The 22,119-nt window shown below is 34.3% G+C and overlaps 1 long non-coding RNA gene across 1 annotated transcript; it reads left to right on the top strand.

Annotated features, from left to right (window-relative positions):
- Positions 1-1,856: 1,856 nt before the first annotated feature.
- LOC124358615 lies at positions 1,857-2,224 on the top strand. Its single transcript, XR_006922050.1, has 2 exons — positions 1,857-1,929; positions 2,077-2,224. It is a non-coding gene; the product is annotated as an uncharacterized LOC124358615 (long non-coding RNA).
- Positions 2,225-22,119: the final 19,895 nt, after the last annotated feature.

The raw sequence follows: 22,119 nt of genomic DNA, 5'->3' as shown, positions 1-22,119 counted from the left end.
ATATACTAGCTGTTTCCCGCGGCTTCGCACGCTTTTCGTAAGTTTTGCCCGCGTATGAGCATTTCTGGTTGAAGTAAATTATATTTCCAACCCCGATGTAGATTTTACCTTGATGTCACGATCAAGAAAATATGTCAAAAATGTATTGTACATGCATAATGTATTTTATTACAAAGTGGTCTACCACTCAAACTTTAAGTTCAACCAAAAATTTAGTTTAGACAATTATACATCATAACTTAGCGCCTTCAAATAGTGTTTCACTGTTTAATATACGTATCTATCTCGTAATTGCAGGTTATAATGTGCAGGCGCTTTGAAAACTTTTCTTCATTTTATTCGTTTATATTCACGACATAAGCGAATAATTCAGATAATAACTATCCTATCTTCTAAGTTAGACTAAATTACGGATACATGTGAAATTTGATTGAAATTGGTTCAGTCGTTTTGGAGTTTATTGGCAACATACATCGTGACTCAAGATTTTTATATATATAAGATATATATATATATATATATATATATATATATATATATATATATATAATAAATTAAAAAAATAAAGTTGTGACATACAAAACATTTTATGGTCATATATAATTGTGTAAAATTTTGTCAAAATAGAGTAATATTAAGTTAAATTATGTAAAATTATGGGGTTGAATTTTTGGAATATTTGACTCTGCGTATTTCTGAATATTACTGCTATTTTGATCTAAATTAGATTTCCTACAAAGTTGTGTGAAAACAGTATTTTAGACAGTATCACGTTAACTGAAATAATGAAACATTGATAATAGTTTGTTTCTATTTAAAACTCAAATTACGTTAAAGTAGGCCGTACATTTATTTATTTAGTTACGTATATAAGTTGAATTGCATTTACGTTTAATATTTATTCCTCATTAGCTGTAATCCGTTGCTTAACACACATTTTTTAAAATATAAATCTTTAGCCTACTAGGCTTTGAAGGCCGTAACCTACTCAATTAAAGCACTTATGATGCTATATGACGGTGCCTTATAATTTGAAACGTAGACATCAGGTACATATTATTTAAGATGTTTCCCTTATGTCAGGTTTAAAGCCTAAAGAATCTTTTTTGGTTTGAATTAATTATATTTTAGACACCATACGTGTGTTTGCCTTGTTGTCCCGATCAAGAAAATATATACAGTACATGTTTTCTCAGAAACTCACTTATATCCAAAAATCCGTTTATATTCAGTCCTTGTAATGTACTTTCAGTACAAGATATTTGCAGTATCATAGCTGAATTTGTCTTGTTGTTCCGATGAAGAAAATATATGTATATACGGACTAAGAAACTTACTTCGGTAAAAAATTGTCTACTATCCGGTAAATTTGGTAATCTAGAAGTATCAAAACCATGGGTTTTTAGCATAGTGCTTGTACACAAGTTTTCCATTATTTTCCTTTACTTATGGATACTTCAACCGATCAATGCGTTTGGTTTAAAAAGTATATATATATATATATATATTTATAAAATTAGTCTTGTTGCTGACAGTCGTTTTCATAATAACTCAAATTTTTTCAAAGTTATTAGATTTCTAATGTACTTATTAACTTTGTTGCAATAATCCTAGACTATCTCTACTAAAATTTAATAACTTTCTGTAATCCAGCACCTATACAGAATGACGGCTCGAGATGTCTAGGATGTATTTAAAGTGTTAAAAATATAAGACATGATAAAGATATATTAATAAAATATATATATATATATATATATATATATATATATATTTAGTGTCTAATTTTGTTTAATAAACGCAATGGTACTGCACTACAACAATTATTTTAAACTTTGCTTATTTCCAGCGGCGCTATGCAGTGATTTGGATACAGCACAGTTATACAAGACTTGCCTACAAGACATCTGCAGGCGCTCCTAACGAAAGGTGTTACTCAGATCATCATAAAACATTTAAATATAACAGGGTTGCATAATAACCATTTATAATTTACTTAAGTTGGAGTAATCGGTTTTTGTTTGGCTAACTTTTATTATCTGCTTTATTATTATTTTCAATTTTGTTTATTTCCAGCGGCGCGATGCAGTGATTTGGATACAGCACAGTTATACAAGACTTGCCTACAAGACATGTGCAGGCGCTCCTAAAGAAAGATGTAATTCAGATCATTATAAAACATTGTAATTAAGCAGAAATAAAAAAGCTCACGATAAAAATTTTACTTTTGACAGTATGTTTGTGAGGCATATATACTTTTAAATTTTCAATTAAAGAATTAAATATGAGAAATATTTTTAAATAAGAATATAAAATGAGACATTGTGCATTGTTAAATAAATTGGTTGTTAAGGAAACGAATTGTTCTATACATAAAAATTCTCTCCAGTTATTTTTAAACGCGTACTGTAAAAATATACCCTTACATGTTATATACCCTTACTATCTACCATTTTTATGTGGGCCTAATTATAGGACGCCCCTAAATTAGTCTGAAAATGCTTATAAATCTTCGTGGAACGATAAAATTATAAATATCTTCCTATCTTCAGAAAAGATGTCTCAAAAGGCTACGAACAGAAATTAGTTTAAAAATACAAAACCTTATTCCAACGAGAAACTGAGTTCAGTATTATAGAAATTTTAATAACTAACCGCGAATGTCGAGATATTGGGGTGTAAGGGTAAATCGATAGGTCTAGTATACTGCGGAGGATAATGTTGGAATCGTTGGGGCTCTCTAGGTTATAAAGGCTGTTGCTAGCCTAGATATAAGGACGTGTCACCCCGGCCCGCTTTGACTCGAAAGGCCGGTACAAAGTTGGCGTCCCATTCTTCTAAGGAAACATTCCTCATGGATCTCGACAAGAGGCACTACCCCCAACCTTTGGAAGGACTCATAATCAGGCCCCAACCATACACATCCAGAATATCCTGTCACTCCGAAAGCATCGCAAAGGTCCTTTAAGGAATAAATTGCAATTTCTCAGCTTCTTCTCCTATGAAAACAAAATAAATACACAAACAAGGCTAAATGTTTATTGTTACATATACATAAATAAAAAGACAATGTACAAAGATTCTGACAAAAGAGAATATTGGAATTTCAATTATTTATATTATACATCTTAATTTGACCATCTTAAGTAGTAGATTTCTTAATGTTATCAGTTTTTTCATTAGACGTTTTAGATTGGGGTTTAACTCTCCCACAAGACAGTAAATAATATTTACGGTAAGAAAACTCTGCTTTGAATATTTTGATAAAATAGCAAATGGCATTATATTTATAAAATTAGGACGCAGAAATTCTGCAGTATTCAAATAGAAGGAATTACATAATGTTTAGTGTTTTAATGGGTGTTTTATTGTTGTTATTATTTGTTTGTGGCAGTATTACCTGAGTGTGCAGATACTTTTATTAGGAATCAGAATTTATAGCCCGTAAATCCAATATGTGTGGGTCAATTTTACAGCAGTAATAAAACAACTCAGTTCAAGAGACTAGATTGATGAAGAAGCCGAGAATGCAATTTCGCAGACTATCCAGACATTATTCAGGCTGCGTCCACCCCTCCGTCGCGTTGCGTCGTTACACTAGGACCCAATTGAGTGGACTTTGTTGCCTTACAGAAGGTCTAAACTGCTCAATTTCGCAGACTATCCAGACATTATTCAGGCTACGCCCACCCCTCCGTAGCGTTGCGTCGTTACACTAGGACCCAATTGAGTGGACTTTGTTGCCTTACAGAAGGTCTAAGCTGCTCAATTTCGCAGACTATCCAGACATTATTCAGGCTGCGCCCACCCCTCCGTCGCGTTGCGTCGTTACACTAGGACCCAATTGAGTGGACTTTGTTGCCTTACAGAAGGTCTAAACTGCTCAATTTCGCAGACTATCCAGACATTATTCAGGCTGCGTCCACCCCTCCGTCGCGTTGCGTCGATACACTAGGACCCAATTGAGTGGACTTTGTTGCCTTACAGAAGGTCTAAACTGCTCAATTTCGCAAACTATCTAGACATTATTCAGGCTGCGTCCACCCCTCCGTCGCGTTGCGTCGTTACACTAGGACCCAATTGAGTGGACTTTGTTGACTTACAGAAGGTCTAAACTGCTCAATTTCGCAGACTATCCAGACATTATTCAGGCTGCGCCCACCCCTCCGTAGCGTTGCGTCGTTACACTAGGACCCAATTGAGTGGACTTTGTTGACTTACAGAAGGTCTAAACTGCTCAATTTCGCAGACTATCCAGACATTATTCAGTCTGCGCCAACCCCTCCGTCGCGTTGCGTCGTTACACTAGGACCCAATTGAGTGGACTTTGTTGCCTTACAGAAGGTCTAAACTGCTCAATTTCGCAGACTATCCAGACATTATTCAGGCTGCGTCCACCCCTCCGTCGCGTTGCGTCGTTACACTAGGACCCAATCGAGTGAACTTTGTTGCCTTACAGAACGTCTAAACTGCTCAATTTCGCAGACTATCCAGACATTATTCAGGCTGCGCCCACCCCTCCGTCGCGTTGCGTCGTTACACTAGGACCCAATTGAGTGGACTTTGTTGCCTTACAGAAGGTCTAAACTGCTCAATTTCGCAGACTATCCAGACATTATTCAGGCTGCGTCCACCCCTCCGTCGCGTTGCGTCGATACACTAGGACCCAATTGAGTGGACTTTGTTGCCTTACAGAAGGTCTAAACTGCTCAATTTCGCAAACTATCTAGACATTATTCAGGCTGCGTCCACCCCTCCGTCGCGTTGCGTCGTTACACTAGGACCCAATTGAGTGGACTTTGTTGACTTACAGAAGGTCTAAACTGCTCAATTTCGCAGACTATCCAGACATTATTCAGGCTGCGCCCACCCCTCCGTAGCGTTGCGTCGTTACACTAGGACCCAATTGAGTGGACTTTGTTGACTTACAGAAGGTCTAAACTGCTCAATTTCGCAGACTATCCAGACATTATTCAGTCTGCGCCCACCCCTCCGTCGCGTTGCGTCGTTACACTAGGACCCAATTGAGTGGACTTTGTTGCCTTACAGAAGGTCTAAACTGCTCAATTTCGCAGACTATCCAGACATTATTCAGGCTGCGTCCACCCCTCCGTCGCGTTGCGTCGTTACACTAGGACCCAATCGAGTGAACTTTGTTGCCTTACAGAACGTCCAAACTGCTCAATTTCGCAGACTATCTAGATATTATTCAGGTTTGCTAACCCCCCCTCCCATCGCGTTGCGTCGTTAAACTAGGACCCAACTGAGTGGACTTTGTTGCCTTACAGATTCCTATAATATTTGTAGCTCCTCTCTGTCACTGATGAAATTTAACGAGCTAGATCCACACAAAGTCCTACACTATAAATTTTGGAACCTTTCTCCAGTGTAAAATGCTGTTAAAAAGTATGTTTCCCATTTTAATAGTATTCTGAAAAACTGTAATAATTAGGGATTGTGACGATATAAAAATGAAAAAGGTATCCGTGGACACAATGTTAAAACCTTAAATCTCCCGTTTAACCATGTAGAAAGTGGTATTCATGGGAAATAGTTTCACTATGTCTTTTTCCTTCACTACTCGTAGTTTCAAAGGCTCCAAAGAAATAGCCATTTCAAATCTCCTTCTCCAAAACCCAAATTCATATGTTGCTGTCGTGTCCATTATTTTGTGAACTCATATAATATATCTTCTGGCAACGATAATTATGAATAACAGCATTAAAACAAAATTTTTGGCGTAGAGCGAACCCGTTAACACAACAACGACACGTGTTGTATGAGTGTTATGTATGGATTTTTACCCTGGTAATATCTGAAAGTATATGAAAAAAGTTACAAAACAATAGCTTTCAATAAAAGGTCAGTTAAGAGTCAAACACCGCTGCAGAAACCTAACTTAATCCCTTGCTCGTATGTTCGTATTTGTTAACTTACAGTCCAACACCGTTGCAGAAACCTAAGTTAATCCCTTGCTCGTATTTTCGTATTTGTTACCTTACAGTCCAAACACATAGACAGAACCCTTGAATCAATGCCGTGCTCGTATGTTCGAATTTGTTAACTTACAGTTAAACACCATGGCAGAACCCTGAATCAATCCTGTGCTCGTATGTTCGAATTTGTTAACTTACAGTTAAACACCATGGCAGAACCCTTGAATCAATGCCGAGCTCGTATGTTCGTATTTGTTAACTTACAGTTAAACACCATGGCAGAACCCTTGAATCAATGCCGTGCTCGTATGTTCGAATTTGTTAACTTACAGTTAAACACCATGGCAGAACCCTGAATCAATCCTGTGCTCGTATGTTCGAATTTGTTAACTTACAGTTAAACACCATGGCAGAACCCTTGAATCAATGCCGAGCTCGTATGTTCGTATTTGTTAACTTACAGTTAAACACCATGGCAGAACCCTTGAATCAATCCCGTGCTCGTATGTTCGAATTTGTTAACTTACAGTTAAACACCATGGCAGAACCCTTGAATCAATGCCGTGCTCGTATGTTCGTATTTGTTAACTTACAGTTAAACACCATGGCAGAACCCTTGAATCAATGCCGAGCTCGTATGTTCGTATTTGTTAACTTACAGTTAAACACCATGGCAGAACCCTTGAATCAATCCCGTGCTCGTATGTTCGTATTTGTTAACTTACAGTTAAACACCATGGCAGAACCCTGAATCAATGCCGAGCTCGTATGTTCGTATTTGTTAACTTACAGTTAAACACCATGGCAGAACCCTGAATCAATCCCGTGCTCGTATGTTCGTATTTGTTAACTTACAGTTAAACACCATGGCAGAACCCTGAATCAATCCCGTGCTCGTATGTTCGTATTTGTTAACTTACAGTTAAACACCATGGCAGAACCCTTGAATCAATCCCGTGCTCGTATGTTCGTATTTGTTAACTTACAGTCCAACACCATGGCATAAACCTGAATCAATCCCTTGCTCGTATGTTCGTATTTGTTAACTTACAGTCCAACACCGTGACATACACCAAAGTTCAATCCCTTGCTCATATGTTGGTATTTGTTAATTTACAGTCCAACACCGAGGCATACAGCATAAGTTAATCTCTTGCTCGTATGTTCGTATTTGTTAACTTACAGTCCAACACCATGGCAGAACCCTAAATCAATTCCGTTCTCGTGTGTTGGTATTTGTTAACTTACAGTCAAACACCATGGCAGAACCCTAAATCAATCTCGTGTTCGTACGTTCGTATTTGTTAACTTACTTAAACCCAGTTAAGGTGGAGTTGTAAAAGTTAGAGTAGTATATCAAATTTTGCCTGAGACAATTGTATATCGTCACCTACACTTTTGACTGATGAACTCAAAACGATAAAATAAAATGATCTAGCTCTAAAGTTACTCATTGGGTAATTTCGTTTCGACTCGGATTGTCTGGTTTAAAGTTGGAACATGAGTAATAGACAAAGGGAAATGGTGAAACGTCGGTAAAAGTTATCACGGATGATCTCCAGACTTGCTTTGTCTAGTCTGTGAATGAATGGTAATAATAATATCTTATTGCATTTAGGTATTGCATTTGGATTGGAATATTACATTATTATGTAACTTTGGTTTTTAAAGTACAACCGTAGTCTAATCACCTACATTCACTCTGACGTAAACCAACATTACACATACGTTATACCAATCAGCTACGAGTGGAACAAATCCAAATTTACTTTAGGTCAATTCCAATCAGTTATCCCAACAACTTTATATGAATTCATCAACAGAGTAAAACACATTCACCTATAGATGGCGATTCAATTGAGCTCGACGTTTATTTGGGGCTTGCGATTATTTGTTGCATTGGTGGAGTTTATTAATTAACTCGACACCAATTTAAACTCCAGATACGCTAATGCTGCCTTCTGCCAGTCCTAGATTTGGGTGTTCTTCCTGCTTCTCGTCCCTTGCTAGTAGCTGTCTCCGTATTGAAATATATTACACATTAACAACCAGTACATACAAAATTCTTAAACATTTAGTGTAAGATGTTTCGAACTACTATTCGACAAATTAGGGTATCAGACAAACAGTCCTTTTTAAGATATCCAGATAGTAATGTTTAGTATGATTTCGTAAGCATAATTACCTAAGGATAGGACAGCAAACACTGTAATGGTGTCATTATATTTTTTTCTAGATCTGTCGACGATCAATTTGTAAAATTAATAGAAACTGTGCCTTCTCCTTTTTTTTAAAATCATATATTGTCATAAAACACTGCTTGTCAAATTTCATGTTCAAGATCTCTAAAAAAACTTAGAGGAGGACTTAAATGTAAAACGAGTGCTGACGCTAAAACTCAGTACGACAAACAACTCGATTACCATCTTATACTAAAAGTTACTCTGTTTTGAGGATAGAACTTTCAATAAAACAAATAGTATAATAGTGAGAGGAGACTGCGGGTGATGATATCATCCGTTTGATGTCGTGGTTAAGAACCCCGTATGACCCACTGCCCTGGTTAGTCTGTTCTGTGGACAGAACGATCAATACAATAGATAGTACAACAGAGACAGAAGACTGCAGGAGTTGATATCATCTGTTTGAAATCGAGCTGTAAAGAACCGCGTATGACCCACTGCCCCGTTTAGTCTGTTCTGTGGACAGAACGATCAATACAATAGATAGTACAACAGAGACAGAAGACTGCAGGAGATGATATCCGTTTGAAGTCGAGCTGTAAAGAACCCCGTATGACCCACTGCCCTGATTAGTCTGTTTTGTGGACAGAACGATCAATACAATAGATAGTACCACAGAGACAGAAGACTGGAGGAGGTGATATCCGTGTGAAGTCGAGCTGTAAAGAACCCCGTATGACCCACTGCCCCGCTTAGTCTGTTCTGTGGACAGAACGATCAATACTATAGATAGTACAACAGAGACAGAAGACTGGAGGAGGTGATATCATCCGTGTGAAGTCGAGCTGTAAAGAACCCCGTATGACCCACTGCCCCGCTTAGTCTGTTCTGTGGACAGAACGATCAATAAGATAGATAGTACAACAGAGACAGAAGACTGGAGGAGGTGATATCATCCGTGAGAAGTCGAGCTGTAAAGAACCCCGTATGACCCACTGCCCCGCTTAGTCTGTTCTGTGGACAGAACGATCAATACAATAGATAGTACAACAGAGACAAAAGACTGGAGGAGGTGATATCATCCGTGTGAAGTCGAGCTGTAAAGAACCCCGTATGACCCACTGCCCAGGTTATTCTGTTCTGTGGATCAATACAATAGATATTACAACTGTGTGAAGAGACTGCAGGAGACGATATTATCCGTGAGAAGTCGAGCTGTAAAGAACCCCGTATGACCCACTGCCCCGCTTAGTCTGTTCTGTGGACAGAACGATCAATACGATAGATAGTACAACAGAGACAGAAGACTGGAGGAGGTGATATCATCCGTGTGAAGTCGAGCTGTAAAGAACCCCGTATGACCCACTGGTTAGTCTGTTCTGTGGACAGAAAGATCAATACAATAGATTTTACAACAGAGACAAAAGACTGGAGGAGGTGATATCATCCGTGTGAAGTCGAGCTGTAAAGAACCCCGTATGACCCACTGCCCAGGTTATTCTGTTCTGTGGATCAATACTATAGATATTACCACTGTGTGAAGAGACTGCAGGATACGATATTATCCGTGAGAAGTCGCGGTCAAGAATCCCATATGCCCAAGTGTCCTGGTTAAGTCTCTTCTGTAGATTGAGTGATCAATACAATATGCTTTTTTATTAATATTCACTAATTAGCTTTAAGGAAATGAACCGCTTCTTTTATCTAATTTTTATTACAATAATGAGTATTTTCCCTATACTTTTGTGTATTATTTATTTTATCATCTGTTAGATAAATTTTTGGGCTTTGAATTTTATTTTTGTCATATTTTGTTAGTTTCGCTACATTGCACCACAACTAACCTACTGGTATTTCATTTTAAACTGGTATAATTTTCATGTATGTTGTAAACGCTGCTCCAATTTACACGAAATAGAGTAAAATATAACTCCATTATTGCAATATATTTATATATTAGTGTATAGTCATTATTATATTCTTATCGTTTCTTTTTAAGTCAGTTTAATGAATAGGAACAATTAGTAAGCATGATGTAATAGTTTAGGGATTCAGGATCAGTATTATAAATCCTCGGCACCTAGTGTTTTGACAATACTCCTGTACTATAGCTTGTCAATCATTATTTAATAACTCATATATATTAAATTAGTACCCATTCGTTCTCAACGTGATATACACTTCTGTAAACACTTCCTATTTTAACTTAGCAATATTTATTTATAAAATCGTCTATCCTTTGTAGCAAACAGGGGGGAGGAGAATTGGAAGACCTGGCTTGATATTAACACTAATAAGACTTCGCTGTTACGAAGGTGAGTGGTACTGTAATAACAACAACAACATTGGAAGACTCTTGAGTAAAAATATCACATTTCATAGGTAGGCCAATCTGTTAATATTTAAGATCAGCGAGATCGACTATTTCCGAAATTCAATGACGCCTCTTCATTCACAAATTCCTTGAAACACACTGATTATCTTATCTTTTCCTTGAAATCCAATGCTACAAAATTTTCTTAATTTACCATTATTTGACTACATTTGTATTTTCAAGTTTTAAAAACATTTTAGACAATTTTGAGCCTTTCAGACCGGTATAGGCTTATCGATCCCACACTTTATGTACTGAAACATTTTAGTTAAATAATTAACAACAAGCAAAATGTTATTAATAATTTGACAAATAAGTCACAAGATTGTCTTCCTTCATCCTGAATGTACATTCTACTATACTTCTACGTTCAATAAGATTACTTGATAGCTTCATCAACCCTTCAAGACATGGATGTGACTGCCTCCCAGGTTGACAACTCTTGGCACGTTTCGATTCTGTTTCGCGTAGCCAATTTTTGCAGGATTTGTAGTATGCTCAGTTTTTGCGCAGCTGCTTTATAGATGTAAGTGATAAAATTTGATATTTTTTCGATAAAACATAATTTGTCAGTGTATTCAGGCACAGAAAGAATCAAATCATCAGTATCTCATTAAATATCGCATCATTATTACTTATTTTCAAATTTTAACCTGTTGGAACAAATCCTTTACGGTTTACATTAGCTGTAAGGCAACTTCTACAGTTACATGGGAACGTTTTTATAATTTGAATTCATATTTACCTATAAATATTTGAAACCAATATCACTAAGGTAAAGAAATGGTTTAGTCAGTAGTCAACTCGAAGAGTTACTCATTGAAGCTGCAATATACAAATTAAAATTTTGAATTAATTTGTATGTATAAATAAACTTACTACTAAAAACACACAAATGTACAGTATACTTTAAAGTCATCAGTGCTCCCAGATTAAGGTTATTCTACTATTTAACCAAAGGCACTGAATAAAAGTTTACAAATATGGGTAGGGTAAAATTAATACAAATCGGTCAGCCATTTATGATTAAAAACAACATAACCTGATATCCCAATGTCATTGTATCCCGTATTTCCTAGAGAGGTCAATTTAAATCGCCGCATAGTTTGATATCACAGGTAGGATTATTAAATTATTTTCTTATTCCTACTACCAGTTGCCGGCAAACATGTATCTGTACGAGGCCACAATAACTATTCCGGCCCACAAGGAGAGTGATAATATTCAGCAGACTTACATCGTCGTATCTCTTAAATATTCAAGTTTAGCGATGCCATAAAGTTACTTTGTCATTCCAATAACTTTATTTTAAAATTATAATGTTTATTAAATAGGCCCAAACTACGTTTTATTGTCAAATATAGATAAGTTTCGGGTGAGTTTATATCTAGTCTTCGTTTGCAAATCAAAGACAATCAATCGTTCACAATAAGCTCCAATCAACTCTGGTATTCTCCAAGAATCAGTCCTGGGATATGTTCTGTTCAGTATTAATAATATACCTGTTGTAGTATCATGCACTGCAGGATATCTTATTATACTTTACATTCCTCTAAAAGAAGTTTATTATGATTAAAATTACTTAAATGCACACACGAGTCTTTACGTTTCGAACACTAAATTTTGTCAAATACCTAACCGTCCAAACAAATTTTCTCGCGTTAATCAGGTATCGAATGTCAACCATCGACTTTAACTGTACCGCCATATGTCTCCCATTACTGTTATATTGTTTCTTCTTAAATTAAGCCCAAAATAGATGGTCTCAAATAAAATCACATTATTATTTACAGTCTATGAAAAAGTGCTTCGAAAACCTCTTAAAAAGTTAGACCAGTTAACTTTTGTTTGTTCAAAGTTTATTATTGATGCTGGATGGTTTGAAAGGATAACGGGCTCCAGACATTTTCATCGTTATATGTTACAAAAATAGACAACTACTTTTCAAGTACTGTTAACGTTTCTGTCGTTATGTGTACTTGAAAACTTCATGTACGGCAGAACTTGACTAACCGAGTACAAAACCGCTTGTTGAACCCTAGACATAGCCTTATTATTATTATTAGCCTACGAGATACCAACCGTCTTTGGCAACGAGTTTTCTTAACATCCTAGTGCCCGCTGTTTTTAAACATGTTCTGATTTAATAATTTGAATTTAAAATTAACATGAATTCTAGGCTAAGTGAAATGAACTTGAAGAATTAGAAAAGCTAGCGGAATGGTTTTATTCAGTTATACGTAACCCAATAACAATGTTTATAAAACAATTAAATCCACATGAACATGTAAACTATTAGTATTATATTCACTTTATATTATTTGATTTGAATCTTAACAGAAAATTGGTAAACAGGCATATTTCAAATAGCTAATAGTGAAAACATATATTTGTTAAATAATGTTTTTCAGAATAAGAAAAATTAATAGTAAAATTCAATATGATGTATTTTCTTTTTATGTTTGGTAATTAATTTTAGTCATAGCAAAGAATATTTAAGAATTGTTGTGAATTTCAATCGTCACACATAATTGTATTATCTTACAATATTAAATAGAACAACATTAGTAACGATTTTTTGATAATCTACTATACATATTATAATAATTAGAGACCAGTCAGGTGATACATAATATGGGATCATATTAGTATATGTAAGAACATAACATAATTTTTCATAAAATCAGTGCAGAAATCGTTCGTCAGTAAGAAATTTATAATCAACCCCGGAAGCTTTCTTCACGATCGAAATGTGAGAGTTTTTATAGTTTTAAAATTCCAAAATGGTAATTTGTTTGCAGTTTGCACGTTTTTAGTTTGACATTCTTAAAACCAATCACCAGACATGAAAATAGTACATGCATCAATATCAGCGAAGGAGATAAGTCTTTAGGCACTTTCACTCAACGAGGTTAGACTTTAATATAATAAAATCGAGTATTTATGTTAATATCAATTTAGATTAAATTGTAGAACTTCAATTTCGGTTGTTCTTCAATTTAATCTAACATACTAAACACGTGATCAACAGACTGACAGAACCCGTGATCACTGTTTCTCAAACACAGAAATGGCTGTGGAGCTAAAATTCTGTATAGTGGTCCCTCTTATCCTGTAGATATACAATAAGGCTAGGTTTAGGTACTTTGAATTGTTAACACTTTTTCAACCTTAAGCATTCAAATTTATACTCGGAGTTGGACTGAATTAGTTTGCAGTATGAATGCTCCCAAATACAGGGTGTCCATTTTAAAACTTCAAACTCTTATTAGAAAACTTGTAGCCCAAGTATCAAAATTCTGTAAACGGAAGTGTATAGTAGTCTACTAATTGGGGGAACAAAAACAATTATTTTCATAATGGGGGTGCTCACCCCCATGCCCCCGTACCCAAATCCAAAATGTTGAAATGGCCACTAATACCTTGTGACATCTCAAATTGAAGGTTATAAAAATGCTGTATTTTGGTAAATAAAATTGAAATCCAAGCCAATTGGTCTCAGCAGCCAATCATGAAATTTCTTACACAACAATTATTATTATACAAACTACTGCACTACTCCTAATAACAACAAAATTACTCACTGAATATTGTTGTAAATCCTTTGTAAACTTCAAATAAAATGTTTAAGTTGGTAGCCACTGTTGTTCAAGCAAAAAAATAAAAAAGTATAGTTTTTTTTCTTAGAGCACAGATTGAGGATACAGGTGAGCACAAACATGCGGATGTTTGCTATGCAGACTATTTTTTCGACACAAGCATTAGTCAGCTTGCTATCATGCTTTGGTCTCCAGTCTTAGACCTCCTCCTAAGCGTTTAGAGTTAACCAGATATTCCATGGGAATCATGGACATAAGACATTCTTGTGATGGTGTTTGATAAGGATTGGCTAGGATACTCCTATTATACTGCGGGGAAATGTGGGCAGAGCCGATAATAATTATACTTACATTTTTTCACGCTGTTTTATTAAACAAACTTTACTATCTAAAACACTCTACTTTGGTATATTTTACACGCAACGTCAAATTTAAAATAGTAGCTGTAACTTCGGTAATGTTTGTTTATCAAACCACCAGCAGTCTAGCGTTACTGAGTACTTAATTCTCTGTCCTAATTTTAAATTGTAATTAGCTTCGCATGCATTCAACGGCTGCGATTAGTTTTGTGTGACTCTGGTTTTAATATCCATATTTTAATTCAAATCCTAGTTATAATACCTAAATCTGCATTACATTTAAATCTCCTAATTCATACATATTTCATTGTTACGTGTTTTGAACGTTAAATAAATATTTTTTGCAAAATTGTACTGTTTTCTAACTAAAAATAAGATTTTTATCTGTTGCATGCCAGCATCGAATATGATATTGATCAGTGTTTAAATTTTCTATTCGTTTAATTCACGGCAAGAAGTTTGAACGTTAATAATGGCAATAAATGTTACATTCGATGGGATGCCATTGCCATTCAATAATGTAAAAAGCACCTATTTAGGATAAATAGATTTGTTTCGGACAAAGCAGCGTAGGCAGAAGGGCGGGAGAGTGGGAGGGGGGGGTGAACTCTTGACATTTGGCTGACGCGTGGGCAGTTGTACCAACACAAATGTTCATACATCCTTTTATATACGTTTATACAATGAAGTCTCTATATTAAAAAATAACTCTATTACTTTCAGTCCTCATTTAAGGCACTTTTTGAAATCGTTTTAGTTTCAATTGTTATGATATGTGTATGAAATGTTCTTCCCCTAATAAATGGATCCTTTGTACGGTTCGAAATAAAGTAATTCACAAAAATCACTCCAATAAGCCGACTTTTAAAACGAATTAATTAAGTGTTCTTAGCTGTGTTAAATCCAAGAAATCGATCAACGAGGTGTTGTCAATCGATAACACTCCACCATCAGACTACCCTATAAAATTTAACTAACCAAATGGCTTTGTTACTGTATTTAAAATTGCTCAAAACAAAACACACAACACAAAATACCGAATTACCCAGTTTATACATGTGCATTAAAACTTGACCTTGGTAGGCCTACGTCCACACAACAGCGTCAGGAGTTAGTTCGATGGCGGATATAATAGTAAATTATTATACTATGTACTTGAATTTTATGTTATAAAATGCACCTTAGCATTTAAAATTGACTGTTAAACACATTTGTTAAGCCTCCCTACGTAAACCATATGAAATAGGTTATATTACAATGTTAATCAGAATTTGTACGTGTAGTTGTAGGCTTATCTGTGTGTGTTTTTGTCAAATGCTTTAAATTGTATGTAACAAAATACAATGTATGAGAAATTGTATAAACATTTTACATTTTTATTTACAAACAATTTAGTTTCTTTTTTAGTTATCGAGAGAAAAATTATAAATGTTCGGAAAGTTCTTAGTGTCTGTCTAGTTCATTCTTATTACAATTTTATTTACTGAATGTTTAATCAATGTATGCCATTGTCTGATGATTTAAGATGAAAGTTATCACCGTTTCATTCATATTCACACATTTTAAAATAACTTTGTCTACGCGCATATACAAACCAAAATATACAATTGCAATTCACTCGTATACACAAATACAATTTAAATATGTTTATAGATTATATTATTATAACGGCAACTATTTTGGGACGACTTTTCTTTATCGGGGATCAAAATAAATTACTGTATTAAAAAGAACAGACTTTATTTAGCCTATTTTGAAATTTAATTGTCATTACGACGAACGGTTACCGTACTCTGCTCCCAAAAGAAAGCGATGTCGGCGAGAGATTAGTTGAATGTATCGCCACCAGTCGCCGCTACTCACAATTGCCACATGTATTCTGCCAATAAAAAACTTTCCTCTTCAGTTCGAGGTAAATCCCAGAGGCGAAGATAATTATTCACGATGAAATTATAAATAATTAACCAAGCGTACAACAATCAATGAAAACAAAAATTAAAAGAACAACAATTAATTATACGAAAGTCACAAGTAATTCATGCGTCTAGGCCTATTTGAAGGGTCGCTCGTTTAGGCCTACTTGAAGGCGATTTGACGACAGGAAGTATGACTCATTGGGTAGTTTTCGAGTTATTATGAAACAAGGAAAATACTAGTACCATATAATGCAGTTTATTTTGGTCCCCTACAAGGAAAATTCGTTAAAACTAATGGCCTCCGGGATAATACCAAAGTGCAGTTTAACGTACAAAAGACTAATTCACGTAAATATTGTGAAAATCGCATAATATTTAAACTGTTAATTTATTTTATAAACTATTTTTATTTGAACCATCCTTATTTAAATTTCTGTACTAGAACTTAGCACACTCATAGACTATGTAAATAAACTTATTATATACAATAATAAACCTTTTTAATACTTTTGATATAGCTATTTTTTATTTCGTACGATGTGCATTTCAAATTCTAAGAATTCATTTTGTATCAGGAAAAATGTACTTGAAAAATGTACTTGATGATGAATTCTTAGGATTTGAAATGTGCATAGTACGAAATAAAAAAATATATATCAAAAGTGTTAAAAAGGTTTATTATTGTATATAATGTTATTAAACACTTTTTGAGGCTACATCTCTAATACAAACTGATTACTTTTATAAACTGATAATAATAAGAATTATCTTATAATCATTTAAAAAAAAAACAAAGATTTTTTTATCATGATACAAAATTAAATCTCTTACTCTGAATGCACATAAAAAAATAAAAAATAATTGAAATTTCGATGATAAAAAATGATACATTGAACTATTTGGTATAATATGGCATAACGTGTTCATCAAGAAAACCAAATATTTTGATGGTAGTGACTTATCAACATTCTTACAGAAAAGCGTGATTTTTTAATGGGCTTTAGTATATGACTTTAAATATTCTGGAATTTACTTGACATTTTTGAGTATTGGATGAGTTTAAATTTGAAATGAACGACAAAAGGTGCTAGCTTCAAAATATGAAACAAAAGCAGAAAACGTCCAGAATTTAACAAATAAGTAAATATTACCATAAAGTAGATAATCATAAGTCAAGTATCTTTTATACTGTACGCATGTGTTTTAAGTATATGTTTATCTCTGATAAAGTGAAGAGTAATATTATTTCATAGGACGATGACTCTAAACGAAATTTGAACGTTTATAGACACTTAAAGTAGTTCTGCTACGACTGCTTTTTTCAAAACTCCCTGATATTCCAGAGCATAGAGATCTATAGCAGTTCAAACACGCACTCAATCAGCTACCAATGATTTCAATGAAATAGAATGATGATGACGATAATGAATACCAGAATGAGAAAACGATGTGCATGGACAATTTGACATGATCCGATATACTGTGAGACAAATACAACTACGATTTTGTAAGCGATTATCATTCCTCATTACTACATCAATTTATTTAATTAAATAAACCAAACAATTTAATGCAGAATATTTTGAAAGTTACCAACTTTTATTGCTTATAAACTATTAAAACACGTAGTCTGGAGCTACTGAACACGTTCATTTGAAATATATATATATATATATATATATATATATATATATATATATATATATATATACATTCATTAAATTTGTATAAATGGCAATAGCCGAATTTAATTTATTTCAATAAACATTGAATCGCAAAAAGTACTTGCTCCGCCGGGACTATATATATATATATATATATATAATATATATATATATATATATATATAGTCTATATATATATATATAGACTATATATATATATAGACTATATATATAGACTCTATATATATATAGAGCTAAACCGATGTAACAATACAAGTATTTGAAATTAATATGAGTATCACATAGTTTTAATTAATATTTATTTGTTAAATAATATTGTATCTTGTTCCACACACAAAATGTATATACCGTGTTAAAACTGTAAATTGAAGAACTAGTTTTCAAAGTTATAATGAAGAATAAATGGGAATATTCAAAATACACCTATTTACACATTTCCAGTTTATAATGTAGAGCCATACTTGATTTATAATAGGAGGTTAGGTTGATTACATATTGACCACAACACTGGCCACCATCGTCCGCGTCAACCTGAGGAAAACCTCTTGCAGCGATTCCTCCTCGCTGCTTAAAACAACCTTTTCCCTTTCGGAGACCACTAAGCTGCTGCGTATAGTCATTACGTAGGCCACGCCTGCCTGGTATCCTGCATCAGCTGCCATGACCACGAAAGGCCTTTAAACACTCCACGTTTGATCGCCATCGTCAGGAATACAGTGATTGATCGTACCACAAGTCTATAATGGATGCACAACTACGTCAAGAACCAAAGTCGAGAGCTCAACACAGTGGCTGAACAGTCTAATTGGGACTACATTGAAGAATATGTTTATCGAGATAGTGGCTAATCCGAAAATTGCAGAGGCCAATGCATGTTGAACGACCCGCCCTAGGGAACAATACTACCCGGACACTACTGCCGTAATTACTGACCACAACCCGGCATCAGTAATTTTCTCTTGTACTCCTCCTCCAAGCTCAAAGAGGTTAGTCCTCCTCTCCTTCCCTACTGTAAAGCAGAACTGTGAGCAGAGGAATTAGCTGTCTTGCGGCCATAGGAATTATTTCCTCAACATCTTTATCCTCCTTGCCTAGACTGAACTATATGATAACAGATTAAAAATGTAAATTTTATTAAAATATCTATTTCACATATTAACTTTCAAAATGTATTAAATAAGTTGGATTTAGCAATCTATATTAAAGTCCCAGGCTCATCCCTATATCTTATGGATCGCCCCCTTGCCAATGATGCCAGATAATTTGAAATTCTCGAAAATTTGAAGTTAAAACATCCCTGAGTACCAACCATGACGTAACATTGTAAAACTGAGAATCTATTTAAAACAAGTGAATACGAGAAAAAGGTTATAAAATCGTAGATCACGTCATTTTCACGTTCTATAACAAGTTCTAAATCACAAAATTTGGAATATCAATATTTGAAATTATTGAAAATACCTGACATTTACATGTTACACAGCTGTTATGTAGTGAGCTTCAAAAATAAAGGCAAATGAACGTATATTTCGTATGAAAAGAAAGCCCTAACAGTCTCTACCTACATGTTCTCCTAATATATTTTCACAATTATACAGAACTCCATAGAAAAAAATCCAACCTCTCGAACAATTATAAAAATCTGAATGCTCCTTCTCTCAAAGACAACGTTCGGATCAAGAACTTTCACGTCATACACAAAAGTATCATTTTTGTCCATTTTTTGTACACAAGAAACTTTGGTCATTGATCCAGGCTACAGTAGCGAATTTGATTCAAATGATTGAATACTTTTAACTAACTTTTAATATTCGTAACAATACTATTTATACATGTTCAGCATTTCATAGTTAAATGATCTCTCATGAAGTGCAACAGAGGAAGAAATATAATATTGGTGAGATCAAAGCTAAAAATATATTTGATTTGCCCCTTAAAATACGCGATTACAATCTGTACTTTTTACTCATATTTGTTATCCTCAAACTATTCTAAAAATATATCTTTATTTTTGTTATAGAGCGTACTTTGGAACGGGTACATTATAAGACCACCTGGGTAAATCTTCAGAATATTAACTTCGAACGTTTAATTCGGTCACAAATACACAACAAAATTGATTGTAGTTGCTACTTTTAGTCTTTAACCTGGTTATTACAATTTGACACACTGACTCCGTTCACAATGCTTCTAACAGAGTATTTTCTTTTTCACAGATATTAAGTCCTTATCATTACAATTTTAGTTGACATTACAGAGGAGTTCCACCTTTTCAAATGTTGTTCTTGCTCTTTAGACCTAATGGTTCTTTATAGGGGTTTTCTGATTTCAGTGGAGACATTTATAGTTAATTCACAACCTAATTAGTGATTCTAAGGATTTACTGACACATTCATTTTGATCTCAGTTGTATCATTAATATGTATACAGTTACTGACAGATCTTCAAAAGCATCGGCTTGAGTTCCAACAATGTTTTCCATGTAGGCTTTTATTGAATCTGAAGACTTGAAGAATTAGTATGACAGAGAGAATGATATGCATTGATTCAGCTCACTACCATCCAAGGCCTTTGGTAATGTTCACTTATGCGAGTCTTATTATACGATGCGTTCAGTTACATTTTCTTGCAATTCTTATCAAAATACTTATAAATTTAAGTAATTTCTTCATCGATGATCCTCTAAATAGCTTTAAGAAGCTTAGATACTGACATTAATTGCAGCAGTACTTCAACAATATAATGAGAACTCACAGAGAAGGCAGTAGGTACTTTAGTTAAGCTAGAGACCAATTACATGTAACTTACTTGAGTCATCTCATTCCCAGATTTTTGGGGCTGCACTTAATGCACGTATAAATGCTAGCTTTTAAACCACCTACAATGAGCAATCGAAGGCATTTTATATTTTCATGATCCCCAAATAACCGCAGAACAGGAACTTAGAACTATCGTACTCCTTACACTCCCACAACACAGGGCTTGGCTCAGGATATATCATAGTTTAACCTAGTAATAACTTAGGTTACCGTATAAGTAACAAATGAAAAACCAAAATCCACGAATAATCAACTAATAATATTCTTTCAAAAATGAACTTTATTATAAATCACAAATTGAAATTAAGGAACTCACATTAGGTATTCCCAGAGGCCTAAAGGTAAGAAATTGTATTGCTTCTTTGACCTAAAACCTTTTTAGGCATGACCTCGTTATTTAACTAAGTTATTACAAAAATTTCTATATGAGATGCTCGTAAGGCTTAACTTATATAACTGCAAGTCCTGCTAGAGGAGTTAAAAAGACGCCGGCTACTTTCTTAAGTACCTGATGCCCAATAATAAAACTTTAAGCGTACCTATATGAGTTAAAGTGACAGAGTGTTTGCATGTTTGCTTAACGCTGTATCAACCTAAGAATTAGAAGGCATTACATGATGCCGGCTACTTTATTCAATTCCCTGCTGCTCCAATAATACAACTTTGGACACACATAAGATAATACTGACAAGATTGCTTAGAACGATTCACGAGAAGGTTGAGCGTGGTTTACTCAGGGATGGTTACATCCAAAGGAATTGAACAAATTATTCCTGAGATTAAAGAAGTATGACCATAGGCCCAAAGCTAAACGTTCATCGTCTTTTCATATACTATACAGGATAAAATACAACTATCTATACATTTGCCTCATATTGAACCAAAAATCGTAGTCTTTGCATCATTTGTGGATATCTGAAACTATATTAAATTTGTCTACTGTAGAGATGAAGAAAAAACTGGAAGTTCCGTTTCCTCCAAGATCTAAGAAGACTGTTGGCCGTTTGACTTATACATTTCTATAAGAGATTTAGGAATTTCATTGGAACATCAACGAAATTATTTTTGCTTGTTTCGAACATTATATGGCTTTTAATAGTGCATAACCTAACCATATATAATATTCAAAATACGTTTATGAGATATTTCCTTATTAAAACAATATAATGTATTTGTTGAGTTTTTAAAAATTGCTTTTCCAAACCTCACAATAAGATTATTGTAACCTATAACATTAAGTTTTCATCT

The sequence above is a fragment of the Homalodisca vitripennis genome, chromosome 3 (assembly GCF_021130785.1).
Source record: "Homalodisca vitripennis isolate AUS2020 chromosome 3, UT_GWSS_2.1, whole genome shotgun sequence".
Classification (NCBI taxonomy): Eukaryota; Metazoa; Arthropoda; class Insecta; order Hemiptera; family Cicadellidae; genus Homalodisca; species Homalodisca vitripennis.
The sequence above is the reverse complement of the archived record's forward strand: the minus strand, read 5'-3'. Positions and strand labels throughout refer to the sequence as shown.